Here is a 27242-nt window from a genome sequence, read left to right as displayed (position 1 = left end):
AACAAATTAGCGTGGTTTTTCTAACTGTTGCACATGACACCTGAGGAACATTCTACTATACAAGGCACATTGCTCTTAAATACACAAATGGATATTTGTAGAAATGTAAGTACCACGAATCAATGATCCTGATTCTGAACACTAGCAACTCGATGGACATAGAATACTAGAATTGCAAAGAGTTTTACTGTTAAAAAACATAAGTAAGATGTCATTAAACATTCAAAAAAAGAAATTTAAAATGTTGTCTTTACTTAAATAATTTTGATTTTGAAACTTTTGGACACTTTAATTACAATTTGTATTTTTGCCTTTTGCTTTTAGTAATTCTGATTTGGGGGAGGACTCTTTTGAAAATGTGAAAGATAATTTTAATTTTTCAACTTTAGGCATTACTTTCCATTCGATGTTATGATGAAAACCATTCAAAATATTAAAATCCTATCACATCCATAAAACATAAATTATGTGAAAATTATGAATGTAACAAAATAGTGGTTTTGCTGAAACAAAGGTAAGAAAAAATAAATGTTAGAGGATCAATGCATTATTTTATGAATTATGTAAATCTTTGTGTTATCATGGATCCAAACATCTCCAGACATCAGCAGAGCACTCTGACATGAGCGATCATAATGAAACTCAGTTGGCTTTGATATACTGCCAATTTTTAGTCATATAAAACCACAGCTTTATAAATGTGACTGTTAATGACGATATATTTGACAAGGATGAGGATAAAAAATTATTTAGCACTGTGTTAGTTATGGTCTATAACTTTTCAATACTTAGGTACATGGTCCTTGTGCCTCCATGTGTACTCTGTCCTGGCATCTTCCAAATTTTAAGGGCACCTAAATGTCAGTCTCAGATGACAAAGCTGGTTGACCTTGTGCACTGGTAGTTGGCCTTGACTAAGCAAGAATTACTGATTAGAAATCAAGCTGTGCCTGAGACTTAACATTAACAGAAGGCATTCTATGCAGAAATTTTAAAGAGGAAAAGGCAAACACCTTATGTGGAAAAATTAGACTCTTGTGATCTGTTGGTGGGAATGTAAAAAGGTACAGCAGCTATGGAAAACTGTAAGTAGGTTCCTTAAAAAAGCAAACATAGAGGGGTGGAAGATGGCGGCGTGAGTAGAGCAGCGGAAATCTCCTCCCAAAACAACATATATCTATGAAAATATAACAAAGACAACCCTTCCTAGAATAAAGACCAGAGGACACAGGACGACATCCAGACCACATCCGCACCTGAGAGAACCCAGCGCCTCGCGAAGGGGGTAAGATACAAGCCCCGGCCCCGCGGGAGCCGAGCGCCCCTCCCCCCAAGCTCCCGGAGGGAGAAGAGCAGGCAGAGCGGGAGGGAGACGGAGCCCAGGACTGCCGAACACCCAGCCCCCGCCATCCGGGACAGAGTGCAGGGCGCTTGATACTAGGAAAACAGGGCAGCAAGAACAGTGAGCGGGCACTGGAGGCTGGGTGACAGAGGACATAAGAAAAGCGCGCGACCATTTTTTTTTTTTGCTTTTTTGCTGTTTTGTTTTGGCGAGTGCTTTTTGGAAGTCTTAAAGGGATAGGGACCCCAATACTAGGGAAACAGGGTAGCAAGAACAGTGAGCGGGCACTGGAGGCTGGGCGACAGAGGACATAAGAAAAGCGCGCGACCATTTTTTTTTTTTTTGCTTTTTTGCTGTTTTGTTTTGGCGAGCGCTTTTTGGAAGTCTTAAAGGGATAGGGACCCCAATACTAGGGAAACAGGGCAGAAAGACCGGTGAGCAGAGGCCTGAGGCTGGCACCGGAGAATAAAGAAAAACGAACGACCACCCCTTTTTTTTTTTTTTTTTTTTTAAAAACTTTTTTTTTTTTTTTTATTTAAAACTTTTTTTTTCTTATTTTTTTTTTGGTGGTCGTTGTTTTGTTTTGGCGGGTGCTTTTCGGAAGTCTTAAAGGGGCAGGGCGGGTCACTTAATCCAGAGGTAGGGAATCCGGGATCTCTGGGTACCCTAACCCCTGGGCTGCAGGGAGCAGGCAGGCCCCTTACGGAGATAAATAGCCTCCCAGCAGCTCCTGCTCCAACGCGACTCCACCATTTTGGAGTAGCTGCCCGAGCCAGGCCACGCCCACAGCAACAGCGGAGATTAACTCCATAGCAGCCCGGCAGGAAGCAGAAGCCCTGTCTGCGCGCAGCTGCCCAGCACAAGCCACTAGAGGTCGCTGTTCTCCCAGGAGAGGAGGGCCACAAACCAACAAGAAGGGAAGTCCTTCCAGCCGTCACTCGTCCCAGTTCTGCAGACTATTCCTATCACCATGAAAAGGCAAAGCTACAGGCAGACAAAGATCACAGAGACAACACCAGAGAAGGAGACAGACCTAACCAGTCTTCCTGAAAAAGAATTCAAAATAAGAATCATAAACATGCTGACAGAGATGCAGAGAAATACGCAAGAGAAATGGGATGAAGTCCGGAAGGAGATCACAGATGCCAGAAAGGAGATCGCAGAAATGAAACAAACTCTGGAAGGGTTTATAAGCAGAATGGATAGGATGCAAGAGGCCATTGATGGAATTGAAATCAGAGAACAGGAACGCATAGAAGCTGACAGAGAGAGAGACAAAAGGATCTCCAGGAATGAAACAATATTAAGAGAACTGTGTGACCAATCCAAAAGGAACAATATCCGTATTATAGGGGTCCCAGAAGAAGAAGAGAGAGGAAAAGAGATGGAAAGTATCTTAGAAGAAATAATTGCTGAAAACTTCCCCACACTGGGGGAGGAAGTAATCGAACAGACCACGGAAATACACAGAACCCCCAACAGAAAGGATCCAAGAAGGACAACACCAAGACACATAATAATTAAAATGGCAAAGATCAAGGACAAGGAAAGAGTGTTAAAGGCAGCTAGAGAGAAAAAGGTCACCTATAAAGGGAAACCCATCAGGCTAACGTCAGATTTCTCAACAGAAACTTTACATGCCAGAAGAGAATGGCATGATATATTTAATACAATGAAACAGAAGGGCCTTGAACCAAGGATACTATATCCAGCACGACTATCATTCAAATATGACGGTGAGATTAAACAATTCCCAGACAAACAAAAGCTGAGGGAATTTGCTTTCCACAAACCACCACTACAGAACATCTTACAGGGACTGCTCTAGATGGGAGCACTCCTAGAAAGAGCACAGCACAAAACACCCAACATATGAAGAATCGAGGAGGAGGAACAAGAAGGGAGAGAAGAAAAGAATCTCCAGACAGTGTATATAACAGCGAGCTAAGTTAGGCAGTAAGATACTAAAGAGGCTAACCTTGAACCTTTGGTAACCACGAATTTAAAGCCTGCAATGGCAATAAGTACATATCTTTCAATAGTCACCCTAAATGTTAATGGGCTGAATGCACCAATCAAAAGACACAGAGTAATAGAATGGATAAAAAAAGCAAGACCCATCTATATGCTGCTTACAAGAAACTCACCTCAAACCCAAAGACATGTACAGACTAAAATTCAAGGGATGGAAAAACATATTTCAAGCAAACAACAGTGAGAAGAAAGCAGGGGTTGCAGTACTAATATCAGACAAAATAGACTTCAAAACAAAGAAAGTAACAAGAGAGAGAGAAGGACACTACATAATGATAAAGGGCTCAGTCAAACAAGAGGATATAACCATTCTAAATATATATGCACCCAACACAGGAGCACCAGCATATGTGAAACAAATACTAACAGAACTAAAGGGGGATATAGACTGCAATGCATTCATTCTAGGAGACTTCAACACACCACTCACCCCAAAGGATAGATACACTGGGCAGAAAATAAGTAAGGACACGGAAGCACTGAACAACACAGTAGAGCAGATGGACCTAATAGACATCTATAGAACTCTACATCCAAAAGCAGCAGGATATACATTCTTCTCAAGTGCACATGGAACATTCTCCAGAATAGACCACATACTAGGCCACAAGAAGAGCCTCAGAAAATTCCAAAAGATTGAAATCCTACCAACCAACTTTTCAGACCACAAAGGCATAAAACTAGAAATAAACTGTACAAAGAAAGCAAAGAGGCTCACAAACACATGGAGGCTTAACAACACGCTCCTAAATAATCAATGGATCAATGACCAAATCAAAATGGAGATCCAGCAATATATGGAAACAAATGACAACAATGACACTAAGCCCCAACTTCTGTGGGACACAGCAAAAGCAGTCTTAAGAGGAAAGTATATAGCAATCCAAGCATATTTAAAAAAGGAAGAGCAATCCCAAATGAATGGTCTAATGTCACAATTATCGAAATTGGAAAAAGAAGAACAGATGAGGCCTAAGGTCAGCAGAAGGAGGGACATAATAAAGATCAGAGAAGAAATAAATAAAATTGAGAAGAATAAAACAATAGCAAAAATCAATGAAACCAAGAGCTGGTTCTTTGAGAAAATAAACAAAATAGATAAGCCTCTAGCCAGACTTATTAAGAAGAAAAGAGAGTCAACACAAATCAACAGTATCAGAAACGAGAAAGGAAAAATCACGACGGACCCCACAGAAATGCAAAGAATTATTGGAGAATACTATGAAAACCAATATGCTAACAAGCTGGGAAACCTAGGAGAAATGGACAACTTCCTAGAAAAATATAACCTTCCAAGATTGACCCAGGAAGAAACAGAAAATCTAAACAGACCAATTACCAGCAACGAAATTGAAGCGGTAATCCAAAAACTACCAAAGAACAAAACTCCCGGGCCAGATGGATTTACCTCAGAATTTTATCAGACATACAGGGAAGACATAATACCCATTCTCCTTAGAGTTTTCCAAAAAATAGAGGAGGAGGGGATACTCCCAAACTCATTCTATGAAGCTAACATCACCCTAATACCAAAACCAGGCAAAGACCCCACCAAAAAAGAAAACTACAGACCAATATCCCTGATGAACGTAGATGCAAAAATACTCAACAAAATATTAGCAAACCGAATTCAAAAATACATCAAAAGGATCATACACCATGACCAAGTGGGATTCATCCCAGGGATGCAAGGATGGTACAACATTCGAAAGTCCATCAACATCATCCACCAAATCAACAAAAAGAAAGACAAAAACCACATGATCATCTCCATAGATGCTGAAAAAGCATTTGACAAAGTTCAACATCCATTCATGTTAAAAACTCTCAGCAAAATGGGAATAGAGGGCAAGTACCTCAACATAATAAAGGCCATCTATGATAAACCCACAGCCAACATTATATTGAACAGCGAGAAGCTGAAAGCATTTCCTCTGAGATCGGGAACTAGACAGGGATGCCCACTCTCTCCACTGTTATTTAACATAGTACTGGAGGTCCTAGCCACGGCAATCAGACAAAATAAAGAAATACAAGGAATCCAGACTGGTAAAGAAGAAGTTAAACTGTCACTATTTGCAGATGACATGATACTGTACATAAAAAACCCTAAAGACTCCACCCCAAAACTACTAGAACTAATATCGGAATACAGCAAATTTGCAGGATACAAAATCAGCACACAGAAATCTGTGGCTTTCCTGTATACTAACAATGAACCAACAGAAAAGAGAAATCAGGAAAACAACTCCATTCACAATTGCATCAAAAAAAATAAAATACCTAGGAATAAACCTAACCAAAGAAGTGAAAGACTTATACTCTGAAAACTACAAGTCACTCTTAAGAGAAATTAAAGGGGACACTAACAGATGGAAACTCATCCCATGCTCGTGGCTAGGAAGAATTAATATCGTCAAAATGGCCATCCTGCCCAAAGCAATATACAGATTTGATGCAATCCCTATGAAACTACCAGCAACATTCTTCAATGAACTGGAACAAATAATTCAAAAATTCATATGGAAACACCAAAGACCCCGAATAGCCAAAGCAATGCTGAGAAAGAAGAATAAAGTAGGGGGGATCTCACTCCCCAACTTCAAGCTCTACTATAAAGCCATAGTAATCAAGACAATTTGGTACTGGCACAAGAGCAGAGCCACAGACCAATGGAACAGACTAGAGAATCCAGACATTAACCCAGACATATATGGTCAATTAATATTTGATAAAGGAGCCATGGACATACAATGGCGAAATGACAGTCTCTTCAACAGATGGTGCTGGCAAAACTGGACAGCTACATGTAGGAGAATGAAACCGGACCATTGTCTAACCCCATATACAAAAGTAAACTCAAAATGGATCAAAGACCTGAATGTAAGCCATGAAACCATTAAACTCTTGGAAGAAAACATAGGCAAAAACATCTTAGACATAAACATGAGTGACCTCTTCTTGAACATATCTCCCCGGGCAAGGAAAACAACAGCAAAAATGAGTAAGTGGGACTATATTAAGCTGAAAAGCTTCTGTACAGCAAAAGACACCATCAATAGAACAAGAAGGATCCCTACAGTATGGGAGAATATATTTGAAAATGACACATCCGATAAAGGCTTGACGTCCAGAATATAGAAGGAGCTCACACGCCTCAACAAACAAAAAACAAATAACCCAATTAAAAAATGGGCAGAGGAACTGAACAGACAGTTCTCCAAAAAAGAAATACAGATGGCCAACAGACACATGAAAAGATGCTCCACATCGCTAATTATCAGAGAAATGCAAATTAAAACTACAATGAGGTATCACCTCACACCAGTAAGGATGGCTGCCATCCAAAAGACAAACAACAACAAATGTTGGCAAGGCTGTGGAGAAAGGGGAACCCTCCTACACTGCTGGTGGGAATGTAAGTTAGTTCAACCATTGTGGAAAGCAGTATGGAGGTACATCAAAATGCTCAAAACAGACTTACCATTTGACCCAGGAATTGCACTCCTAGGAATTTACCCTAAGAACGCAGCAATCAAGTTTGAGAAAGACAGATGCACCCCTATGTTTATTGCAGCACTATTTACAATAGCCAAGAATTGGAAGCAACCTAAATGTCCATCAATAGATGAATGGATAAAGAAGATGTGGTACATATACACAATGGAATACTACTCAGCCATAAGAAAAGGGCAAATCCAATCATTTGCAGCAACATGGATGGAGCTGGAGGGTATTATGCTCAGTGAAACAAGCCAAGCGGAGAAAGAGAAATACCAAATGATTTCACTTATCTGTGGAATATAAGAACAAAGGAAAAACTGAAGGAACAAAACAGCAGCAGAATCACAGAACTCAAGAATGGACTAACAGGTACCAAAGGGAAAGGGACTGGGGAGGATGGGTGGGTAGGGAGGGATAAGGGGGGGAGAAGTAGGGGGGTATTAAGATTAACATGCATGGGGGGGTAGGAGAAAAGGGAGGGCTGTACAACACAGAGAAGGCAAGTAGTGTTTCTACAACATTTTGCTATGCTGATGGACAATGACTGTAAAGGGGTTTATAGGGGAGACCTGGTATAGGGGAGAGCCTAGTAAGCATAATATTCGTCATGTAAGTGTAGATTAGTGATACCAAAAACAAAGAAAAAAAAAAAAGGGCAGTTCCTGTGTGGTAACCTCCAACGAGTTCTACACAAGGGTATAAAGGGCATATAAAAGTGTAGGCAAAGGGTCTGTTTGTGTTTATACAGACGATCAAAGCCTAATTGGGCTACCCCGAAAATGAACTAAGATACGATATGAAAAAGAACTTCCAACATCTGCACTCTCTGGAAGACTCATGCCAGAAGATGATCATCAAAAAACCCCAACAAAGATCCACGCACTGCAACAGCTGTAGATGCACTCATCCCACCCATTCCTGGACTTGCCATGGGAATGAGGAAGGAGATATCTAAGCTGGCCTGTGCATACAGTAAAACAACAAATTTGACTGGATCTATACTGTTGGAACTCAAGCAAGAATTAGGAGAAGTGCAAATTGTAGCGCTCCAAACTCTTACAACTACAGACTATTTACTGTTAAAAGAACATATGGCATGTGAACAGTCCCCAGGACTGGGTTGTTTTAATTTGTCTGATTTCTCTCAGACTGTTCAAGTTCAGTTGGACAATATCCACCATGTCATAGATAAGTTTTCACAAATGCCTAAGGTGCCTAACTGGTTTTCTTGGTTTCACTGGAGATGGCTGGTAATTACAGATATGCTTTGGTTAGGTAACTATACTCCTATTATGTTAATGTGTGTGCGCAATTTAAGTAGTAGCTTAAAACCTATTCATGCTGAAGTTACTCTACAAGAAGATATGCCAAAGAAATAATCAATCTTCCCATGTTTTCTTCCGCCTGCTACCTCTACAGCTTTTCTTCTTCCTTCCTAATTACAACCCTTAAATAGAATTCGTGCCTCATATCAAATTTACCGAGTATCATAACTCCTCCAAGTGGTAAAGATACCTCAAGACAAATGCTGGGCATAGAAGCCACAGGGCATAAATCTGCAAAGAAGTAAAAAGCTAACCTTTTCAAACAATAAGGCTTCTCTCTCACTTACCAACTTCACATTTCCCTGTATGGCCCCGGAAGATGACTGGTTAGCCAGAGACGGGTAAGATTCCTCAAGGGAGGAACAACCTAAGACAGGCACAGTTGCAGGGGGGCCATCAGGTGAGAAATTGGGGATCAACAGAGGTGAGGCTTAGAACCTCACCCTCCCTGTTCTGAGAGAAATCTTCTGCATACGTGGATGTTTTATTGCCCTGGTCTAGCTTGGATTAACACATAGTCTACAGGCACACACCTGATCATCTACATTTGCTCTCTTACAACACTAAACTATGTTTTCTACCTTTATCTTGTATCTACCTACCACTTCAGCATTTTATTAAAAATAATAATAATGAAGAGAGAAATGTAGTATCAACACATAAATCAAGTATAAAAACCAAATGAGTATTCATATTTGAACTGACTGTTTAGAGTTCATAATGCATGAGCAAAACTGAAAGTTTCTGTGATGACTGCCCTTGTACTGTTCACTATGTAAATTATTCATTATGTAAGAATTTGTTCTCCATGTAAGAACTTGTTCGTTATGCTTCAGAAGATTGGAGACTGACGAAAATTAGGCTTGGGGTGGATTAATGATTGTGCATTGAGCAATGACTCCCCTATACAGAATTTTATTGTCGTTAACAACCATTTGATCAATAAATATGAGAGATGCCCTCACAAAAAAAAAAAAAAAGGACAGACTTCCAATGGTAAAATAAATAAGTAACCGGGATGTAATGTATAGCATAAGGAATATAGTCAAGATATTGTAACAGCTTGGTAGGGTGATAGCTGGAACCTCGAATTATGTATATAAATGTTCTACCACTGTGTTGTACACTTGAAACTAATGTAATGTAATACTGTGCGTCAACTACCCTTCAATAAAAAATAATTATTTAAAATAAAAAATAAAAAATAAAAAAAAAAAAGCAAACATAGAATTACCACATGATCCAGCACTGCTACCTCTAAGTAGATACCCAAAAGAATTGTCAGAGGGTCTCAAACAGACATGTGTACACCCACGATCAGAGCAGCACCATTCACAGTAGTCAAAAGGTGGAAGCAACCCGTGTACATGGATGGGTGAATGGATAAACAAAATGTGGTATGACCATACAGTGGAATATCATTCAGCTTAAACATGAAGTAAACTCTGACACATGCCACAACATGCATGAAAAATCTGAGGACTTTAAGCTAACTGAAACAGGCCAGTCACAGAGAAATCCTATATGATTTCCCTTATATGAGATACTTAGAGTATACAAATTCTTAGAAAGTAGAATCATGGTTCCCAGGGGCTAAGGGGAGGAGTAGATGGGAGCTGCTTAATGGGACAGGGTTTCAGTTTTGCAAAATGAAGAGCTGTATTGCTAGGTTACAATGCATACATATTTATACAACCACCAAACTGTACTCTTGAAAGTGGTTATATGGTAAATTCCATGTTATGTATATTTTACCCCAATTTTTTCAAAAGTAAAAGGCAGACATCCTAATACAGAGATTGGGAGAATGTGTCTCTGAACGAGGAACTTTTAAACTATGAGATGAAAGCTCAGTAAGCAAGGCCTCAGGGAACTGAAAGAGGCCAGAATATTGTAGCTAGAGTGGAGAGGATGCAGGTACAGGGGCCAGAGGTGGCCAGGAGAGAGTCTGAGGCCTGGTGAGCACCTGAGGGAGTCAGTGCTTTTTCCTAAGAGCAATGAGAGGAGAAAGAGCATGGGCCCATAAGGTGTGGTGTCTGCGGGACAGTCCGCAAGCAAGGCGATACATAATACTGAAAACATGCTAATGATGTAGCAGGGAGCCTAGATATGGAGAAGTCCCAGGAGGGGAATGGGCCTGTGTGGGGCACACAGCAGGATGTCAGGGAATAGGACTTATGCTTCACCAAATGACCAGGGCTCAGCAGGCCCAAGCTTTGGTGCCTCCAGCCCTTTGTGGAGGACTCAGTCTGCTGTGCAGGTCCACACTCAGGGAGGGGAAAAGTACCCCTGTAGTGTCCATGACAGGAATCAATGCTGCCTCCCAAGCTCCCCTTCCAGTCCTGCCCTCCCTCCTACACTGTCCCCCCACCCCACAGGTCTGCTCTGACCCACCAGCTCTCACGGATACCTGCCATGGGCCCAGGTTTCAGCCCCACTACTCACCACTGAGGACATGCATTCGGTGGCTAGATCTCTCCACTCTCCTTCAGGAGAAGGTTTTGTTGCCTGCCTCCAGGACTTCAACCATGGGGACCCTACTTTATTCCTGGACACACTGGACAGCCACCAACTAGCTCTGTGAACTTGGCAAGCCCTTTAGCCTCACAGAGACCCAGAGGCTCTGCACACAGTGTGAGGATGATAAGGCCAATCCTCTCACAGTGCCCAGGTTGTTTGGAGGACCACATTGGATGCGCTGTGTTGAAACCCCTTATAAATCATAGAGCTGAATGATGAAAAGAACTACTAAGAATATAAGCTGGGTCTGAACAGACCCAAGGATCTGCCTTGGTAAATTGTTGCGAGTGCCAGGGAACACGCACACTTAAGCAGTCCACCCAGCCGCTGTACGCGGTGGGCATGTTAATGCTGAGGGTGACAGTGAACGTGGTGGAGAATGCAGCTCATCTGACCACAGGCAATAGACAACGACTATTGTTATTCCCCTGATCCATCCCCAAAGCCTCCTGCTCATCCATGATTGAACTCCATTTTATGGTACATCAAGGGTGTTAGGCTGATCTTTGAAAAATAGATTGTTTTGCTCCCATTTATCACCAAATGAAATCAAATACACTCCCTCTTTGGTTTTACGGCAATTCTGGCTTTGCTGGTGTTCAGGACAGGACCTGCAATTTATGAGGAGCACCTGCAGCTGGCTCACCCCTGTGCAACTGAGGTGTCTTCTCCTTCCCAAAAGGGGTACACCTGCCATGTACTAACACAGCCCTCTGTTCCATGTGACAGTATGTGTGGGTGCATGGGGAGGTGTACCAGCCAGAGACGGTGGGTGCCAGAAGGAAGAGGAGGCACTTGTAAATTTCTCCAAGCCTCTCAGAGCCTGAGAAACAGATCATTCAACTCTCATATCCATTTCAATGACACCAGCTCAAGTAACACACATTTTCCCCACATTTTCTGTGATGAGAGAGGAAAGTAAATTTTCTTTGAGGTAAATCGTTTAGATTTTCAAACAAATCCTGCTGGCATGGGGACTGCCACACCAGCCTCTCCTGAATCAGTTTCCGTTTCTCTGTGTTGCTTATTATTATTATAGCTGTCATTAACAATAACTTGCATTTATTGAGCCATTACTACACAACAGGCATTGTTAAAGAGTTTATGTTTCCAACTCATTTGGTCTCCTGATAACCTGATGGGGTGTATATCAGCATCTCTATTTTACAGATAAGGAAACTAGGGCTCAGAGAAGTTGTTCGTTACCCAGGTGCACACCCATAAGAAGGAGCAGAGCTAGGATTTAAACTTAGGTCATCCGTACTCATGTCCTAGGACTGCCTCAAGCTGGGTGGTTCTCATCAACAGAAACTCATTCTCTCTCACAGCTCAGGAAGCAAGAAATCCAAAATCACGATGTTGGCACCGTTGGTGCCTTAAGGAGGCCTGAGGAGACTCTGTCCTGTGCCTCTCCTACCTTCTGGTGGCTTCTGGAAATGTAGGCATTCACTGGCTTACAGACACATCACTGCAGCCTCAGTCTCCAGCCTCAGGCTTCACAGAGCTTTCTCCTCTCGGTGTGTCTCCCTGTCTCTTCCTATATCCCAGTGACTGCACTGAGGGCCTATCCGAAGCCAGTATAAACTCATTTTTTATTTTATTGTGGTTAAAATACACAATTTGGTTAAATTACACAATGTGGTTAAAATAACAAAATTTGCCATTTAACATTTTAAGTATACAGTTCAATGTCATTAATTATATTCATAATGCTGTGCAACCATTTTATATTCCCACCAGCAATACACAAAGTTTCCAAGTTTTCCATACCCTGGTCAACACTTGCTATTTTCCCGGGTTTTTAAATTTTATTTATTTATATGACCCCATTTTAACTTAGCTGATCACATCTGCCAAGATTCTATTTCCAAACATCATATTCTGAGGTTCTGAGTAGACACAATTTTGAAGAGACACTACTTAGCCCAGGACACACGTGCCCACGACCCACAAAATATTACCTCGGTAACATTTACACCTTACAACTCACCAGTGAGCTAAGCAGTCTCATCCCCATTTTACAGATGAACTAATCAAAGCTCTGAGCAAGTGAGATAATTTGCCCAGGATCATATATGTAAAACAGCTGGCTTTAAAGCAGTCTCTTTTCTAACACCACATTCTAACCTCCTCATATTTTGCACGAAAACTCAGCGATCCTCCATTGGTCAAATAAAACCTTCTCATTAATGCCTTCACTGAACCCTCCCTGGGGTGGTTTAGGAACACCTCCTGTGTGTTTTCCTAATAACCTTGGTATGTTTGGTATCATTGCATATAGCATGTATCAATGTAAGAAAGAACTCAGAATATGAATAACAGAACCATCATGATACCAAGCAGAATGATGAGTTACTGGGCACAATTATAAATGAGTTCTATTTCTAGCATTGGTATAGTGCTGATTCATAAAGTGAAGCAAGGCAGTTTTGATCACATCACTTAAAACCCTTCATGAATCCTCCCTCACCTAAAGGAATCAAATCCAAAATTCTCAGTGTAGCTCCACTCACTGCTCACCCTTCCATGGTGCAGCGCGGTCTTAGAATGCCCTAAACACCACATGAAATCTCATGCCTGTAACGTCTGCTTTGATCAATTGGTAACCTCCTATTTAGCCTTCAGGCCTAGGTCAGAATCACCATCCCCCTGGGAACTTTAACCACATACTCCTCCCTTTCTGCATAAAGGTACCTACCCTGTGCTCTCTCCATATTTCTATCCGAATTTTCATCACATTCTATAATCATTTACTTGAGAATTTGATGGCAGGAATTCTGTTTTATTTATTTCAGGGTTTCCAGTGCTGGACTCATGGTAGCTGCTTGATAAGTGTTTGTCAACTTATGAATTATTAATTTGAATGCCTCCCCCTACTTTCTAGAGCTCATTTTTGTCTACCTGGAAGTTATCTTTAAACATAGCTCAGGGAACTTGCCAATTTGTAAGCCAATTTTTTTTTACATTCTCAAATCTTTTCAAATCTCATAGAAATACTGGGTAACCTGGAGGTAGTAACTTCCATTTAATCCCCTTCCAGGGATGATCTGACAGTGTCCCTGGGCTTTCGCATTTATCTCTCCCCCCTATCTTGCTACCCAACCATTATCCCGTCATTCTCTGCAGGCCCACCTTTGTCCTTGGAGTTTGCTCTAGAGCAGCTTAAAGGAGACCATTCTTCAGAGAGAAAAATAAATAAGACCAAAACAATTCAAAGACCCAGATGTTCTCAGTGAAAGATATTGATCAGCTCTCCAAACTGTAGCTAAATAATCTCCAGAAAATGGACACAGTCACCATGGGGACATGGCAGTGACAGAGGGGAGGTGACAGCACAATTCCAGACTCAAGGAATGGCCAGAGCCCTTTGTTTGGACATTTTAAGTATTTGTGCTGATGTGTTTGTCTGGAGGGTAAGGACTGTCTTAGATCTTTCTAGATCTTTCTGGGTCCCTCCACATCAGCAGCAAATTGTCATGGGAACTAAAATGTAGTACTTACTAAAGACTAGCTGTTAAAATGGAAGTAGTGAGTCTCTAAAGTAGGCTTTTTTGGGGTGAGAGAAAAAGCAAGAATGAAAAGAACAAATGGTACGAAAGAAAAAACTACCCAACAAAACTGAATAGCAGAAACCACAGATATATTTTAAATGTTTTTGGGAGCAGTGGCATGTGCACAAAGCTACAAATTAGCCTCTGAATTGACTGTTTCTGGCAAATAATTTGATTGCGATATGAATATTAAATTTTTTCTTAAGTAGAGACCAATATCTTGATGGGGGTGGGGTGCAGACAGCGCCTGTGGACTTGCACAAGGTAATGGGTGACAGCAGGGCCTCCGACCTGGAAGAAGGGGAAAGGACGATGGGAGCTGGGAGGGACAGGTATTTGGACGGTAATGAGGAGATCATTTCTGACTTCAGAGTGACCAAGTGATTTTCTTTTAAAATGGATTCTTTCTATGAGAGAAGGGGAAAATCCGATCCAGCTAGTTTGCCCACGCGGTTGGATCAGCATCTGAACTAGGACCGAACTGACTCCAAGTGACATCAGTAAGAGGATCTCAACCACCTGGGACAACTCCCCTTAGAATCAATATGGCGGTTCAACATCCTAAGGTTTGAGAACCACTACAGGAACATTTCCCTCAAAATTTCCCAAAATGAAGTGCAGTTCCAGCAGACTCTTACCTTTAGGAATCCTTTCCCAGAGACCCAAAAGTCCTTCGATGTCCCGAGGACCCCGGAGCCACGAGAAGAAAAGCCACAGCGAACGGAACATAAGACCCGGATGTGAAAAACGAGGATGGCAGCTCCCTGAACAGGTCTGTGTGACCTTGGGCGAATCTCCCTGCTCTGCAAAAATGAGTGAGTAAATAAATAAGGGAACAGAAGAAAAAGGTAGGACCTAGCAGGAGAAAGAATGAATTAACAATTGCTAAGCACCTCAGAAATGCGAAATGCGATTTAAATGCAAAATAAACTGCAGGTAACAGGTTCACTTTGGCTTCAGGGAGAAGGACTGTCAACTGCGGGAGCCATTAAAAGTCACAGGCTATAAAATAAGCTGTAAAGTGGGCTTTGTTCCGCTTTGCCCTGCAGAATTGTATAACCTTGCCTGAAATTCGCTATTCATCCCTGTTCAGGAAACACAGTTCACCCATGACCAGAAAAGCCCTGGTAACTCAAAAAGAGAACTCAGCCTGCCCTTCAGGGTCCCGCTGCCCACCGTTCCCTGAGCACCTCCCACCCCCAGGTCCCAGGGGCTCCTTGTGTGTGACATCGTTCCAAGCAGGCAGCCCAGGGAAGGAGGCATCCCTTTCAGTGGGAGAATCTAAAAATCAGTCCAGTTAAGTGACTTGCCCAATATCAAACAGTCATGGGCAGAGGAAGGAAATGTAGGAGGTCTGGCCCCGTTCAACTGCCTTTTTGTGACAGTGACAACCTTGCGTCCCCGCTCCTAGCCCTGTCCCCACTAACCCACCCAGCATGGCGGTGCAGCATATGGTGGCTGCGTATTGGAGTGCTCGGGGCAAACTCCTGCCAAAAGAGCAGAAGACAGAGTCCACCTCATTTATTTCCACATTTCCTTCTGGGACTTGTTTTTTTTTCTTGTAGTTCTCTTGACTAGAATTTAGGGAAGAGGAGGTGGGGAAGAAGAAGATAAATCTTTTGTGTTCTAGAACATCACCCTTCATTTCTAATCCTGTGGAGAGTGTATCGAAAAAGGAAAAGATATATTCCTGAGGTCGGTCTAAATGTTAACCGGTCAAGGATGGGTTCCTCCGGTCAGCTGATGGAAAGGATGAGACCCAGGTAATTTTCAAACTAGTGATAAAATTCAAAATGGGTCAGATGTGTCCTTCAGGCTGCTCCTGGGGACGTCGGAGGGCTTCTGGACTCTATAACCAAAAGCCGGGACGGATTAGAACTTCGAAAATTCTCTCCTTGCGCAGGACTGCAGCTGGTGTACGTCCCGGAGGGCGCGCCCCTTCATGAGCGGACGAGAGGGCCCCGTCCTCCCAGAGCGGGGCAGGGTTAGGAGTCTGGAGGAGGCATCTGCACGAGCCAGGCTTGTAGTAAGACCTCAGTGTCAGGTATCTTTAAGAGATGGAGGAGGTATCTGTGGGAGTTACTTGGAAAATACAGCCATTTGTTGGTTACCTGGGAAGGAAATAATATAAAAGGATTAGGTGACCTAAAACCAGCTGGACCAGGTGAGGGCAGATGGCAGAGGGGATTCCAGCCTTTGGGGAGGGCAATGAAAACCTCAACAAGAGGAAGACAAAACCAAAGGGTAGAAGGGGATAGTGTGGTGCCGAGTGGCGTAGGAGGGGAGCAGAAGGACAAGCGGAATCCCAAATGGCAGTCTGAAATGCAGCAGCTGCTACAGGGACCAAGGAAAAAACAACTTCAGACTGCCTGACTGAGAGAGTAGGATCTCCAGTAACGGGCTATGAGAGGTTTATGGAAACTCCGCTGCCATTATCAAAAGAGTTAATAACAGAAGGGGAAGCAACACTATCGTGATAAAAGCCCTCCTGCACGCACATGCACTCTGTGCCGGACTTCCCCTCAGTTACCTATGTCCTTCATTTAACCCTCAGAACAGCCTTTCTAGACGGGTATTCTTATATCCATTATACAGATAAGTAAACTGATATTTGGAGTAGAGGCTGACTTTCCAACAACACGATGTCATCTGAACTAGGAGCCTGTCAGTGAAGCATGGGAACAAGGAGGGAAGCAAGGTGAAGGTGTGGGAAAGGGGGCACACAGCGTGACCCACCCTCGGTGAGGACCGAAGGGGGCAGGGAGGCAGGAGCAAGGGTAGAGAAGGACAGAAGGAATAAAGGAGTTGTCCTTGGGGGTGGCTTCCAGACCTCAGCTGAGCAGCCCAAGCACTCTGATCCCATAGATGATGGCTCTCATCTGTGGTAAAGTGCCGTGAGGTCAGCTCACCCTTAAATGAAGCTTCGTGGCTCTATAGAACCACGCGCACGTGCCAGCCCAGGGCAAGAGAGGCTCCCTGTCAAATGACTGGCTGGGCTGAAGGTAACTCCAGAGAAGGAGGAAGCAGTATAAGGGCCAACGAGGAAAGGCAAACAACAGGAAGTCAGGTTGTTTTTATTATTATTATTATTTGATAAAGTTTCAAATCACTCATCTTTCCCGATTGCTATTTGGAGGTTAATAATGAGAAGGGGACCCAAGACCCAGCCCACAACATACATTTCAGAGCAGTGACACTATGGTGCTGATGCTTGGTACCACTCCAGAGGGACTCAGATAGTGAGGGGCCACGCTACCTGCCCTAGAGCCAGCTCTTGCTCTGTCAAAGGTCCCGGAGCTAGAATTTAGAGCTGTACATTTGGGATTCAGTATTTCCACTTTTTAGCTCTGTGATCCAGAACAGCTCATGTTATTTCTACGAACATCAATTTGATTATCTGTAGAGCCAGAATGTACTAGTCATCCATTGCTGTGTAACAAATTACTCAAAATGGAGTGGCTTAAAATAACAGCATTTCTCTGGGTCAGAAATTTGAGAGCTGGGAAGTTCTGGCTCAGGGTTGTCCATGGGGTTGCAGACACATGTTGGCTGGGGTTGCAGTCATCTGAAGGCTTGACTGGGACCGGAGGTTTAAGCATCCACCTTTAACATGGCTTGCCCAGGCTGTCAGTGGGAGGCTCAGTTCCTGTACACACAGGGCACTTCATAAGTCTGTTTGAGTGTCTTAAAACATGGTCCCTGGCTTGTCCCCCAGTGAGTGATCCAAGAGAGAGAAAACCACACAAAAGCTGTGACCTTTTCATGACACTGCCTCAGAAGTCACACAGCATAATTTCCATCACATTCCATTTCTTAGAAGAGAGCCAGTAAGCCTTACCAATACTAAAGAGGAGAGTGACAAGGAATTTGCAAAAATATTTTAAAACTATGACAGAGGAAATGCCTCCTTTCATGCTAAATGTGCTTATTGTATACACACTGTATGGCAACGTCACATTAAGACTAAAGTTAGTGCAAAGGATAAGAAGTATTCCTGTCCTCAAAGACCTTATAGGCCACTTAAGGAATACATATCAGACAAGGTGACAGTACTATTATCAAAAAACAGAAAATAACAAGTATTGGTGATGATGTGGAGAAATTAGAAACGTGCCTTTCTGGAAATATAAAATGATGCAACTGCTATGGAAAACAGTATGGAGATTGCTCAAAAAATTAAACAAAGAATTTCCATATGATCCAGCAATCCCACTTCTGGATCTATATCCAAAAGAATTGAAAGCAGGATCTCAAAGAGACATATTTGCACCCATCTGTGTTCCAAGCAGCACTACTCAAAATAAGTCACAGGTGGAAGCAACCCAAATGTCTACCAATGGATGAACAAACTAGCAAACGATGCTATATTAATTGGAACATTATTCGGCCTTAAAAAGGAAGGAAATCCTGACACGAACTACAATATGGATGAACCTTGAGGGGCTCATGCTAAGTGAAGTAGGTCAGTCACAAAAAGACAACTCCATCTGATTTCATTTATATCAAGTATCTAAACAAGTCAAATTCATGGGAACAGGAAGTAGAATGGGGATTGCCAGGGGCTGGGAGGAGAAAAGGGAATCACTGTTCAACAGATACAGAGTTTCAGATTTGCAAGAGAAAAGAGTTCTGGAGGTCTGTTTCACTACAAAATGAATACACTTAACACCACTGAACTTAAATCCAATTAAGATGGCAGATCTTATCTTATGTGGTTTTTAACCACAATTAAGAGAAGAAAAAGAAAAAAGAAAAGGGGCAAATACACACCAGTGAACTGCTGGGTGCTATGTGACCCCTTAGGCCACCGTACAGCAGTAAGAGTTTTCCTAGAATAGGTGCCTTCCTGGCAGAACCCTGAAGAACAGTGGGGAGTGTGTAAAGGGAATGCAGGTTTTTCAATAGGGTAGAAGAATGTTTTTCGAACAGAGTTGTGACTCATTAATGAGTCATGAAATCAACTTAGGGAGTCTTGACCAGCATTTTCCTTAAATGGAATAGAACAGAATGTATCAGAGTGAAGTGCAGGCAATAAGGATATCTTCCGGTAGAGATTTGCTTAAATTACATGTGTATCTATGTATATCTGTGAAGTAAGTACCAGGTTATGATATAAAATATATTTCTTACTGTAGGTGGACCAAAAAAAAAAAAGCATTTCAGAGCCACTGGATTAGACTACAAGATGAAAAAAAGAAATGACAAGAGGTAAGTTTGCAAAGATGGATCAGTCAGGAAGGAATAGGTTATACTGTGGTGACAAATGACCCTCAAACCTCAGTGGCTCACAGCAAGGGCTGATTCTTCCCTAATGTTGCATGTCCATTGAGAATCAGTGGGAGTTTGGCTTATTTTGTGTTTGCTCCAGGAGCTGGTAGGTGGTGGGAATGATCTCCTATGGTACATTACTGGCCTCATGAGAGAGGGAAAGGGACCATGTGCTGGCTGCTAAACTTCAGCCTGAAGAGCCACTGCTGCTCACATTTCATTGGCCAAAGCAAGTCATGTGGCCAAACTCGAAGTAAATGAGTCAGGGAGGGATAACCTGTCCCCCAGGAAGGGGCAGCAAATTGTAAAGAAAAACACGGTCTCCCTCCAGAGACAGGAGTCGGGGAGAACCTATTTAAGATGCATCTTATAAATGACATCAAGATATTTGGGATGTATCCTGAGGACAGCAATAATTCACTGAAAAGTTTTAAGCAAAGTGATCAGGTGTTCTTCAGAGAGGTCCCTCTATCAGCAGTTCAATGAGTGGATCAGGAAAAGGTCCAACTCTGGGCAGGGAACCAGTAAGGGAGGACTCAGCAGGGGTCGACCCAGAGCCTGCGTCCAGGTGGCCTGCCCTCTCTCCTCCTTCATGTTGCCCACCTCCAGCCAAGGAACAACCTAAAGACTTACTCCTCTCTTCAACGCTTTCCAAACAGGAGCAGGAGGAGGGGAATTGCTACTGGAGACAAAAAGGAAACCCTAAGTTTAATTTTGGCATCATGAGAATAGAGAGAAGGAGCAGCAAAGAAGTCCAGCCTCCCTGGACAAAGAGCTAGCACGGTACAGAGGGCTGGCACAGGTGAGAGAGCAGGGAGGGGCCTGGGTGGCTAGGCGGACGGTTAAGACAAAGAGCTTTGGAACCACACTGACCACCAAACAAGTGAGAAACACAGGACCCGAACCAACTCACCCTTCCATACAGCAACTATTAACTGAGTACCTACTATGTGCTAAATACTCTTGTAGGTGCTGTAGGCGCTGGAGATATAGCAATGGACAAAATTAAGACAGTGCCCTTCTGAAGCTTATATTCTGAGGTATGAACAGGCACTAAACAAATAAATATACAACAGGGTGGTTGGTGGTAAGTGCTACAGAGACAACTTCAGTAGAGGAAAGGGGGATGGATATAGGGGCCAGGAAGGGGGTGGCTCCTTATTATGGGATGATGTGGGAAGGCCTCACTGAAGTGACAACCTAGATTTCCAGACTTCATTGTAGGTGTGTTCTTATTTTTAAATTTTTATATAACCACAGCCCTTTTCCTCCATGCTTTCTTTCAGTATTTGGGGCAAACTGTGTACAGAACAGTGGTTAGAATGTAGAGTTTGACACCAGTCGTCTGCTAGGTTGTGAGACACAGATCCGCCTCCTCCTTTCTGGGTGACACTGGGCAAGACATTCAACCTCTGGCACTGCATTTCTCTGTCTGCAAAGGGGGGAATAATAATAACTTCCCCACAGGTCTGTTACAAAGATGAAAATGAGAGTGTGTGTGCAAAGTGCCTGACTTTCGGCACACTAGCAGGAACAGGAGTGGCCGAAGCAAGGCTCATAAGTGGCAGCTCTTATTAGGAGCGCATCTGTCTCCTTAGGTTCTAACGATGGGTCTTCCCTCCAGGAGTGCTGGCTCTCTGAGGGCTATTCCACTAATACTCATCAAGGAGCTTCTCTTCACCCAGTTTGCCTTGCTCTCCCGGGCCATCCAAGAGACAGACGAAACTTCATCAAATCTAAGAGGCGATTTTTTTCAAATTATCACATCCCTGATAACACCAAGCATCTTAGAGTTGATGGCATCTTATAATTGACGACTCTTTTCTTTCGTAGTAGCATTTTTCTTTTAAGTTCATCCTAGAATCAATGGTACTTAGTTATGACAAGCATAATGATGCAGAATAAACCACAGCCAACTGGTACCTCCAGAGTTCAAATTGTGACCTAGGCATCAGTCACTTTAATGAACAGAACCAGCAAAGTGTATCAGAATGAAGAGAAAGTACTGGATCCAGGATCTCTGAGAGCCACCTCTTTTTTTTGTTAGAGGTAAAACACAGTATGCCCAACAGCAGAAGGTCCAAGAGGTGCCAGAGACTTGGAGAAAATTCCATAGATGAGACATATCATCATGCCAGAGACCTGGGCTTTTTATTCTAGCTGCTCCTGATTTTTAATTTTAAAAGCTTTTGAACCTACAGAAAAGTTCCAAAACTAGTATAACAAACACCCACACGTTCCTCATTGAGATTCACCAATTGTTACCAGTGTCTGTATTTGCTTTGTCTGTCTCTCTATATACGCACACACACATCATTTTAATCTGGCTTGTTTATCTATTTTCAGCTGAGTCATTTAAAAGTTTCTTGCAGACATCATGACACTTCACTCACAAAAACTTCAGAACTTCTAAGAACAAGGACATCCTCTCACATAACCACAGTGAAACAATCACGTTGGGGAAGGTAACACAGACACAGCACTATTGCATAATGCACAGCCCATAGTCAAATTCCTCCAGTTGTCCTGGGAATGGCCTTTCTGGCCAGACTGATGCCCTTGAAAGGAGAGAGCATCCTCACACTTTTTTCTTTTTATTGCAGTTTTCCACATGCAAATAAATTAATGTTCCCTGTCAACTAATTTCATTTGATGAGAAAAAAAAACATTTCGCATGGCACTGGAAATGAGAAAAAGGAAACAAGAATTTCTTAAAGGAGTAATTTATAATTTATCAAGACATACATACTGACGCACCCATTTGTAATAGATGCAGGTCTACAGGTCTGTATGTATCTCCTATCTAGCTAGCCACCTTCAGTTTTACTAACTGGAACAAGACATGTTTTCCAAGTGGACAGTAGTATCTTTAGATTTCTTTTTGACTCTGCCTTCATGGTCTGTGATTCCTCAGAAATATCAACATGTTTAGACTACTGGCGCCTGTAGGTTAAGTTTACGGGTCATGTCACAATCATTCTCTTATCCTCAGTAATTATTACTGTAGCCAGCACTTAGGAGAAACTCAACAAATGGCCACATGAATGGGTGAATGATTGGTTTTCTGGGCCACTCAGGGTAGGCTCCTCTCCCCTTCCCTCCCCATCTCTGTGCCCTGTGCCCCTCTACAGTTTGGCTACAGTTACACAGAGCAGGGCAGTTCAATAAGACTGCAGAGAGAAGAGGACCAGAACCTGGGAAGTCAGTCCTTACTCTGTGGAGGCCAGATATTTCTGAAATCACAACAGATCTGAATCATTGCAGGCTTTAACTGCAAATAAGCTGCACAAAGAGACTAGGACTCAACAGTACACTTTGCCTGGCACACCTCCATGCCTTCTTTGAAATAGAAACCTTGTGTTGGGCAGCAGGCAGTGAAAGCCATAGCTGGCTATAAACCCTACTTCTAAAAAACAATCATCCACTCAGTTTCCTTTGGGCTTGAGGGACACTCTCATTCTTGAACTTGTCTAGGTAGGTAAGTGGAAAAGTAGAACACCTTCTTTCAACGTGAGATGAATATCTTTCACTGTAAAGTCTCTTCAAACATCCCTGGGTCAGTGTCTGCCTGCAGTAAAATGTGACTTCGTATTGATTAAGAGGAAGGAAGAAGCAAGGGCTTTCTGTATCTTCGGTCTTATCTCAGCTTATCCTTAAAAGAATCACATCATGTTGATACACATAAATAAATCAGAAATATACGGATCAAATATCTCAAAGCCACTAAGTTTGCCATGTGTGAGTGTAGATATGTAAAAATAAGAGGTAACTTACTGTGTGATCCAAATGAATATACTCCCCCAATATACTGTGAGCTGGTAATTGAAGTTCTCTCATTATATGTACATAGGCTTTCAAAGAGGTCATTAAAATTCACTGTTTTCCATTTATTTTCAGTTCTACAAATAACATCTAAATGCATGAACACTGGAAAAAACCTCAAACAATTCAGGTTTGAAAGCCCTCTGATTTCCTCTCTAATCCTTACACCCCTCCTAGAAGTGTCTGCTCTCACAGTGGACACCTTGCATTCTTTCTCCGGACCTTTGCAGACACGTGAGTCACAGAGGCATGCCAAGTACTGGCGAGAGAGCAGGGACCATGCCACATGTGCTGCTCTGTCCCTCACTTTCTCTCGTAGTGTGTCACTCAAGGAACCTGAAAGGTGATGGGGGCCCGTGGTTTGTAACAGGCTCCCTCGTCTAGGTGGTCCTCATGGGCGCCCCAGGGAGTGAGGCGGAGCCCCAGGGCAGCTCCCGGTTCCCCACCCCTGGGGTCTGGCCAGGGGGCCCCCCAGTCCATCTTCTTTGCTTTGTTGATATCCATACATTTTATTAATTTTTTAAAATTTCTTGCTCTGAGAAAGGAGGTGGGGAGAATTGATCTAGTTCAAGTCTTTGTCTTTGCCTTCTGCCAAGATGTGAACGTCCCTGAGGAGAGTCAGACATGCAGTCTCAGGTTTCATTGGTTTATTTTTTTTTCTGAAAGCAATTTTAAGGTGGAGGTGGAAAGGAACAGGGAATTATTGCCTGCATTTCAGTCTTTGGAAGGCTAAAGATGAAAGGATTGGGAAAGGCCAGGGATGGAAGCAATTGGGTTTCCTGGCCATTTTTTCTCTCTGCTCCTTGAGGGACAATAATCCATGTGTTCATCTCAGTTCTTACATATTGTTACATATATCAGCAGTACAATTAGGAAAACACTACCCATGTGAGCCTTGAATCTTCTTTGCGTTTTAAGTCATGGACTCTAGACCTGTCTGTACTGCTGGGTCCAAGACCAAAGCCCTTGAAAGATCAACATTGTATTAATTTCTGGAAAGAACAGGAAAAAATCTGACCAGACAGGCATGCCATGGCCTACAGGAAACTTCCTTTCTGTCCCAGGTATCCTGACAATCTAAAAAAACTTTAGATCAAACAGAAGCATAATAAAAACCATCATTAAAATGCTAACATGCAAGAGGGTCCTCTCTAAATATCAAAGTGCCTGTTATTTGCAAAGGCAAGTGGTTGGAGGACAGTCTTCCCAGACAAAAAACACAAGCAAGTTGCTGAGTTCCTCTAAAACTCAATGTCCTCGTCCATATGATGATAATAACCATTAATCTCATAAAGGTATCATACGGAGTAAACAAGATATCTCAGACACATATTGTTACGGGTTACATTGTGTACTCAAAAAAATCATATGTTGAAGTCCTACTCCCAGTACCTTAGGATGTGACCTTATTTGGAAATTGGATCATTGCAGATGTAATTAATTAAGACAAGGTCAAATTGGAGCAGGGTAGGCCTTAACCCAATACGACTGGTGTCCTTATAAGAAGTGGAGAAAAAAACACACACAGAGAAGATGGCCATATGATAACGAGGCATAGTTGCAAATACTGCAGCTGCAACACAAGACCAAGGATTGACAGGAAACCATCAGAAACTAGGAAGAGTAAGTATGAATTCTCCCCCACAGATTTCACATGGAGCACAGCCCTGCCAGCACCTTGACTTCAGACTTCCAGACTCTCCAGAAGTATGAGAGAAATAAATGTCTGCTATTCTAAGCCACCAGTTTGTGGTATTTCATTATGGAAGCCCTGGGAAACCAATATACATGCCAAGAATTCAATAAATGTCAGTGTTATTCTACAATCTTTTGTTTAAAAATACATGGATATAGATTCAATGGAATCCCTATCAAAATCCCAATGGCATTTTTTACAGAAATAGAAAAACCATCCTAAAATGTAGACTCAAGGGACTCTGAATTGCAAAACCAATCTTGACAAAGAGCAATGTTGGAGTCCTCACACTTCCTGGTTGAAAAACATACAACAAAGCTACAGTAATAAAACATTATGGTATTGGCATAAAGGCATTCACACAGACCAATGGAGCAAAACAGAGAGCCAGACCTTGAGTATGTGGTCAGATGATCTTCAACAAGAGTGTCAAGATCACACAATGGGAAAAGGATAGTTTCCTCAACAAATAGTACTGGGAAAATTGGATATTCCCATGCAATAGACTGAAGTTTGATCCTTACCTTACACCATGTACAAAAAGTAACTCAAAGTGGATTAAAAATTTAAATGTTGGACCTAAAACTATAAAACTCCTATAAGAAAACAAATGCAGAAAGCTTCATGACAGTGGATTCGACAATGATTTCTTGGATGTAACACCAGAAGCACAGACAACAAAAGCAATAACAAATAGGGCTTATCAAACTGTTAAACTTCTGTATCAAAGGAAAGAATCAAAAAAGTTAAAAGACAACCTACAGAATGGACAAAAATAATTGCAAATCATAGATCCAGTATGTGGGTAATAGCCAGAATATATAAAGAATTCTTACAACTCAACAACAACCAAAACAAGTAACTCGATTTTTAAAAAATGGACAAAGGACTTGAACAGACACTTCTCCAAAGACATACAAATGCACAAAAAGTATATGAAAAGATGCTAAACATTACTAATCATTAGAGAAACACAAATCAAAACCACAATGAGGTATCACTGCATACTCCTTAGGATAGCTGCTATCAAAAAAAGTTTCTAAAAGTGAATAAAAATTAACAATTGTTAGCAAGGATGTTGTAAGACCGGTGAGAGGAAATCCCGGGGCAAAATACCTCTAAAGACTGAAACCAGTAAAAGGGAGAAATAAAGTTTTAAACCCGTTTATTGCTCACAAACTGCAGATTGGCCCATTTCTCTCCTCTGCTCTAGCAGCAGCAAAACCAGCCCTCTTCCTCACCTCTCAGGTATAGACAAGCCCTCCTTGCCCACTAATTACCCTTTGACATGGAGATGAACTTCTCTCCACCCCTGAGGAAAGATGCAAATGTACTAAAGCCATACTTCTTTCCACCTCTTAACACCTGTTGATATGCAGATGTACCAAAGCCAGGTGAGATATTCTGGAAATGTTACAATTTTACCCACAGATGTAAAGACATTAAACCCTTGTGCACTGTTGGTGGTAATATGAAATGCAGTCCCTATAGAAAACAGTATGGAGGGTCTTCAGAAATGAAAAATAGAACTACCATATGATCCAGCAATCCTACTTCGGTATATACCCAGAAATATCAAAAGCAAGATCTCAAAAAGGTATTTACACACCCATGTTCAATGCAGATTTATTCACAGTAGCCGAGAGGGAGAAGCAAGCCTAACGTCTACCAACACATGAATGGAAAAAAAAGTGTTTATATATGTAGAATGAAATATTATTCAGCCTTTAAAAAAGAAGGAAATCTTGTCACATGCTACTACATGGTTGAAATTTGAGAACATTATGCTAAGTGAAATATGCCAACCACAAAAGGACAAATACCATTCGATTTCATTTATATGCAGTACCTAAAGTAGCCACACTCCTGGGAACGAAAGCAGAATGGTGGTTGTCAGGGGCTGGGGAAGGGGAAATGGGGAGCTGCTTAATAAGTATAGAGTTTGGAATATGAAAAAGTTCTAACATCTATTATACAACAATGTAAATATGGTTAGTACGACTGAACTGTATGCTTAAAAATGGCTAAGATGGCAAATTTTATACAATGTGCTTTTTACTACAATTTAAATATATGTGGGTATGTATGTATATATAATACTATGTTATGTGAATTCATGATTCCTTAACAATACTATTAAACATAACAATGTAAATGAAAGTTACTGGAGTTTTGATGTT

Source organism: Manis pentadactyla, chromosome 16 (assembly GCF_030020395.1).
Source record: "Manis pentadactyla isolate mManPen7 chromosome 16, mManPen7.hap1, whole genome shotgun sequence".
Classification (NCBI taxonomy): Eukaryota; Metazoa; Chordata; class Mammalia; order Pholidota; family Manidae; genus Manis; species Manis pentadactyla.
Note: the sequence above shows the minus strand (reverse complement) of the source record.